Here is a 6,000-nt window from a genome sequence, read left to right on the forward strand (position 1 = left end):
TGGGATCAAAACATTTGCGTGGGTGGTTATGGGAACGTGGCATTAGCCTCCCATGATGCACTTACCTCCCTCCCTACCTCCATCCTTGAAATCAACAGCAAACAAACCAGCCTTTTTGTGCCTTTTTTCCTAACCCTGGGTTACCTGCGCAGATGCCATAGCACAGCAAGCATGGACCCCACTCAGCTGTACACTGTTGTTGTGAGCATTACAAACACCTCACGCCTTATCCTGCCGTATTTGCTCAGCTGAAGCAGGAGCCGCTGCACAGAACAATGTGATGCCATGCAAGCAGCCCTGCTAGAAGCAATGGAGTGGAGCAATTTGCAGATTCTGGCGACAGTTGTGCATGATCTTTACATGGTGGAGCACTGCTTCTGGGCCTGGGAAACAAGCACTGACTGGTGGGACCGCATAGTTATGCAGCTGTGGGATGATGAGCAGTGGCTGCAGAAATTTTGAATGCACAAGGCCACTTTCATGGAACTGTGCAAAAAGTATTCCCCAGTCCTGAAGCACAGCAATACTAAAATGAGAGCTGCTCTGACAGTTGAGAAGTGAGTGGTGATAGCTCTGTGGAAGCTTGCAACGCCAGACTGCTACTGGTCAGTGGGGTATCAATTTGGAGTGGGTAAATCTATTGTGGGATCTGTTGTGATCCAAGTTGCCAGGGCAATCCACAGACTTCCGCTAAGAAGGGTAGTGACTCTGGGCAATGTGCAGGACATAGTGGATGGTTTTGCTGCTATGGGGTTCCCTAACTGTGGTGGGGCAATAGATGGAATGCATATCCCTATCTTGGCACCCGACCACCTTGCCAAAGAGTACATAAACTGAAATGATGTTGCAAGTGCCGGTGGATCAAAGGGGCTGTTCCATCATCAGTGTGGTATGGTCGGGAAAGGTGCATGACGCGCACATCTTTATGAACTCCAGTCTGTTCAGAAAGCTGCAAGCAGGAACTTTCTTTCCAGACTGCAAAATAACCATTGGTGATGTTGAAATGCCAGTTGTGATCCTGGGAGACCCAGCCTACCCTTTGCTCCCATGGCTCATGAAGCCATACACAGGCAGCCTTGGCAGGAGCAGTTCAACCACAGGCTGAGCAAGTGCAGAATGGTGGTGGAATGTGCCTTTGGGCATTTAAAAGCCCACTAGTGTAGTTTGGTTACTAGATTAGACCACAGTGAAAGCAATATTCCCATTGTCGTTCCTGCCTGCTGTGTGCTCCATAATATCTGTGAAACAAAGGGAGAAAAGTTTCTGGCAGGGTGGGGGACGGAGGCAGATCGCCCGGCAGCCAATTTTGAGCAGCCAGACACCAGGGCAGTAAGAAGAGCACATCAAGGCGCACTGCATCTCTGTGAGGCTTTGAAAACTAGTTTCATCAATGACCGACAGTATTGTGACACTTATGTGTGTTGTTCCTTACCTAGCTGTCCCCTTCATTGCATGTACTCCCTTGTAAACTACACCCCCACTAACCACAGTGTGCTGAATGGATAAAGAGCCTTTTCTCTCAATCCATTAATTTTTATTATGCTCCCAAACACTGAGAGGCAGCAAAGAAAAGTCAGATAACCTGGGACAAAAGTAAGATAACACTGAGGGGGCAGGGGAAACAAGGACAGCTTGCTTACAATTACACTGCAACAACAATCAAAGGTGAGGGAATGGGCACCTTCTGGTCCTTGTACCCAACCCTGGTGTTGAGTGCAAGGGATACCGAACTCACACACACACACACCTCATAGGACGTCTGCAGGAGAAGGATGTGGAACTTGGCAACGATAGCAGCAGGTTAAGCATAGGCTGCAGCAGGACTCCAGCATCCAGCTGCCTTTCTTGAACCTCAACCAGATGCCTCAACATGTCTGATTGCCCCTTCATAATCCACACTATCTTGTCCTGTGTGTCACGCTTGTGTTCCCTGCATGCTTTCCTGTCCTCACGGTCATTGTGCAGGCTCTCCGACAGTGCAATCCTCCATGGGCTGAGCTCCATCTTGTCACTCTTGAAGACGCACATTAACTCATTGAATATGTCCTCCCAAGTCTTCTTTTTCTGCCTTTGAATCTGGGAAAGTCTCTGTCCTGGTGTGGAGGATGCGCCTACGGACAAGGTTTCAGCTGCAAAGAATACAAAGCACAAGGGTAGCATTGACAGTGCATACGTTATTTATGTTGCAAGGTTAAATCTTTTTATAAAAGAAACACCCCTCAGTTCACTTCCCTGCAAGCCACAATGTAATCACAACCACAGGCTACTGCAAGAGTTGGTTTGCTGCTACGCCCATGGTGAGTAAGGCCACAAGGCATGGGTGAGAGGTCTAGTGCTGCAGCTTTTGTTAAGACATCCTTGGGATCAATGGTTGCAACCTCAGCACAACCCCCTTTCTTGTAGCAACCTGGATAGTGCTTGATGACAGGCACAAGCATAAATCCCCACAAATAGTTTGATTGTTACAAAAGCAGCACTGGGCTGCGGTGGAAGGGAGACAAACAGGAAGCATCACCCCCCCTCCCCGTTTAAATGCTGGCTGAAATACACGGTGATCTCTTCCAATGACAACTAGGGCATGCTTGGGAAAGTGTCATTGTGTGACCAGAATTCACCAGATAGGGGACGGATTATTTATCGAATTGCTTGCGGTTTAAGGGCTAGCATTTAAAACTTCCCCCGTTTCCCCTAGGTGACTATATGCAATATCACACTCCTGACGGTAACAGAGGTGGAAAAGGAGCAGATGCTGCAAATGTCTGGGTACAGACCTGGTCCTTATGCTGCAGTACTGTGTGCCGCAATGATGCCAGAAGAGTTAATACTGGAGTGGTGCGAGAAAGTGTCTACCATGGTGGACGAAATAAGGCAGCCCTTCCCAGAAATCTTCTGCACAGGATTGCAGAGTACCTCCATGGAGGATTCCCAGGCCATCCTTGGGCACATAAGCAGTCCTTTTCGGAGAGCACCCTCTGCGTAGCTGGAGTGGCCACCAATAACTTCTATCCCAATTCTTAAATGCAGATTCAACATTAAAAATAATAGCATGTAACCCCTATGGTCTGACTGAAAATGTGCATTTACCAGAGGTGCCTTCCCTGGCATCATACTCTGCCGACAATTGGTCCTGTGAGGGGATGGGCTCCAGAGTTAAAAAAAGTTCTTGGCTGTCAGGGAGAATGGATCCTCTGCTTGCCTGCTTCTCATTCTCCTCTTCCTCTTCCTCATCAACAAAGTCCTCCTTGTTGTTACCCAAGGTTGCCCAGGGCTCCTGAGAGCCTTTTTCCACAGACTTTTCCCCCAGTCTTTTTTCCCAGGCTGAATCTGGCTCATAACAAGTGTCATAAATATAAAAGGAAGGGTAACCACCTTTCTGTATACAGTGCTATAAAATCCCTCCTGGCCAGAGGCAAAACCCTTTCACCTGTAAAGGGTTAAGAAGCTAAGATAACCTCGCTGGCACCTGACCAAAATGACCAATGAGGGGACAAGATACTTTCAAATCTGGGGGAGTGGGGGGGGAACAGATCAGGAATGCAGCCTTACAACTCCTGTAAAGTTAGTAAATAATCTAGCTAGAACATGCGTTAGATTTTCTTTTGTTTAATGGCTGGTAAAATAAGCTGTGTCTTTTTGTAACTTAAGGTTTTGCCTAGAGGAATTCTCTAAGTTTTGAATCTGATTACCCTGTAAGGTATTTACCATCCTGATTTTACAGAGGTGATTTTTTTACCTTTTCTTTAATTAAAATTCTTCTTTTAAGAAACTGATTGATTTTTCATTGTTCTTAAGATCCAAGAGTTTGGGTCTGTGTTCACCTGTACCAGTTGGTGAGGATTCTTATCAAGCCTTCCCCAGGAAAGGGGGTGTAGGGCTTGGGGGGATATTTTGGGGGAAGACATCTCCAAGTGGCCTCTTTCCCTGTTCTTTGTTTAAAACGTTTGGTGGTGGCAGCATACGGTTCAAGGACAAGGCAAGGTTTGTACTTTGGGGAAGTTTTTAATCTAAGCTAAGAATAAGCTTAGGGGGTCTTTCATGCAGGTCCCCACATCTGTACCCTAGAGTTCAGAGTGGGGAAGGAACCTTGACATGGTGGCAGAGTGGTGGGATCATTTTGAACCAGAGATCATTTTGAACCAGAAGCACAGCAAGATTTTAAAGGGTTTTGTAAAAGGTGATTGCAGCTGTAGATTCTGTCTCTCTGCCTGGGGGACAAAGCAGCAGGCATAACAAAAGGATTTTTCTTTAGCTATCAGAGAAAAAGGTATCAGGTTACAGCACAGCAAAATTTTACAAGCCAGGTTTTTTGTTTGTTTGTTTTCTTTCTAACTCTCGGGTATAAAGTTGGTTAAAAACAGAGTGGTTAGGATGACAGACTGCACTGTTCAACAGAAGCTGGAATTAGCCAGATCTGAGGCTGAGGAAAAACAAAAGGAACATGAAAGACGGGTAGAACTCAGACAGATGGAGATGGATGCACAAGCAGCCAAAGAAAAAGAAAGGGAGGCTGCCCATAGGAGAGAAATGGAAGCAAAAGAAAAAGAAATGGGGGCAAAAGAAAAAGAAATGGAGGCTTCCCACAGGAGAGAAATGGAGGCAAAGGAAAAAGAAAAGGAGGAGAAGGAAAAAGAGAGGAAGCATGCACTGGAGAAGGAGAAGGCAAAGGCTCAGCAGAGGTGATGGAACCGGACCCTATGCCAACATCTGCAACAGCAGTAGTTTCAGAGTAGCAGCCGTGTTAGTCTGTATTCACAAAAAGAAAAGGAGTCTCAGAATCAGAACCGAGGGAACAACCAGTACCAGAACCATTGCCAGCACTGAATCCAGTACTTGCAACCCCAACACCAGAGGGCCCCACCAAACCTGCACCAGCAGCAGTAGATAACCCTACACAAGAGGCTCAGCCAGAGCCTGAACCCCAACATAGTGCACCAGCGGAGAGCGGGTCACAGTCAACGGAAACAGCCCCATCACCTGCATCACTTCCAGAGGGACCAAGCCCAGGTCCACAATCCAATGAGGAACTGATGTCTCCAGCATCAAGGGAACAGTTCCAGACTGAACAGGAAGCAGATGAAAGCCTCCAAATAGCTTGGACGGTGGCATGGAGCAACCCATCGCCTCTCAGCTCTTCTAATCGATCCAGGTTTGCTGTAGAAAGAGGACTTTTATACAAGGAAACTCTTTCTGGTGCACACCAGGAAGACTGGCATCCTCAGAGACAGTTGGTAGTTCCAACTAAGTACCGGATAAAGCTCTTAAGCTTAGCCCACGATCATCCCATTGGCCATGCTGGGGTGAACAGAACCAAAGACCATTTGGGAAAGTCATTCCACTGGGAGGGAATGGGCAAGGATGTTTCTACCTATGTCCAGTCTTGGGAGGTATGCCAAAGAGTGAGAAAACCCCAAGACCAGGTCAAATCATAGAATCATCGAATCATAGAATATCAGGGTTGGAAGGGACCCCAGAAGGTCATCTAGTCCAACCCCCTGCTCGAAGCAGGACCAATTCCCAGTTAAATCATCCCAGCCAGGCTTTGTCAAGCCTGACCTTAAAAACCTCTAAGGAAGGAGATTCCACCACCTCCCTAGGTAACGCATTCCAGTGTTTCACCACCCTCTTAGTGAAAAAGTTTTTCCTAATATCCAATCTAAACCTCCCCCACTGCAACTTGAGACCATTACTCCTCGTTCTGTCATCTGCTACCATTGAGAACAGTCTAGAGCCATCCTCTTTGGAACCCCCTTTCAGGTAGTTGAAAGCAGCTATCAAATCCCCCCTCATTCTTCTCTTCTGCAGGCTAAACAATCCCAGCTCCCTCAGCCTCTCCTCATAACTCATGTGTTCCAGTCCCCTAATCATTTTTGTTGCCCTTCGCTGGACTCTCTCCAATTTATCCACATCCTTCTTGTAGTGTGGGGCCCAAAACTGGACACAGTACTCCAGATGAGGCCTCACCAATGTCGAATAGAGGGGAACGATCACGTCCCTCGATCT

Source organism: Lepidochelys kempii, chromosome 1 (assembly GCF_965140285.1).
Source record: "Lepidochelys kempii isolate rLepKem1 chromosome 1, rLepKem1.hap1, whole genome shotgun sequence".
Classification (NCBI taxonomy): domain Eukaryota; kingdom Metazoa; phylum Chordata; order Testudines; family Cheloniidae; genus Lepidochelys; species Lepidochelys kempii.